Raw genomic sequence first — 444 nt, forward strand, 5'->3', positions numbered from 1 at the left:
GTATACACAGGCTTGCGGTCACGTGGCATTCCTAAACGCCTAGTTATAAACTGCCCATGGATGCTTTCAAGTATTTACGTCACTACCGGTGCCGGTTTCATTAGAGAAACAAAGAAATGAGAACAAACTTATTTAGAAAAAACTAACTGATTTAACGTATATTATTAGTGGAACTTTAACGAAATGCTTCTTTATTTGAATCTGACTTGAAATGCTTTCTCATTTGAGTCTGATTTACTGACTTCTCTACTGTCATTTATCTACTTCCCACGCGTTTCAAATGTGTAACATTTGTCTGTAACCTGTAATCCTGTGAAATCCAGCTCGAGAAAATCATGAAATCAATGTAAATCGCCAAGTATTCATTTTCGAAATTTTTGAAAATTTTAGATAAATCCAAATCAAACAATTTGGACTTGCAAAGTCAGAATATTCATGAAAATT

Source organism: Ceratina calcarata, unplaced genomic scaffold, assembly GCF_001652005.2.
Source record: "Ceratina calcarata isolate Rehan_Ccalc_2016 unplaced genomic scaffold, ASM165200v1 scaffold552, whole genome shotgun sequence".
NCBI lineage: Eukaryota > Metazoa > Arthropoda > Insecta > Hymenoptera > Apidae > Ceratina > Ceratina calcarata.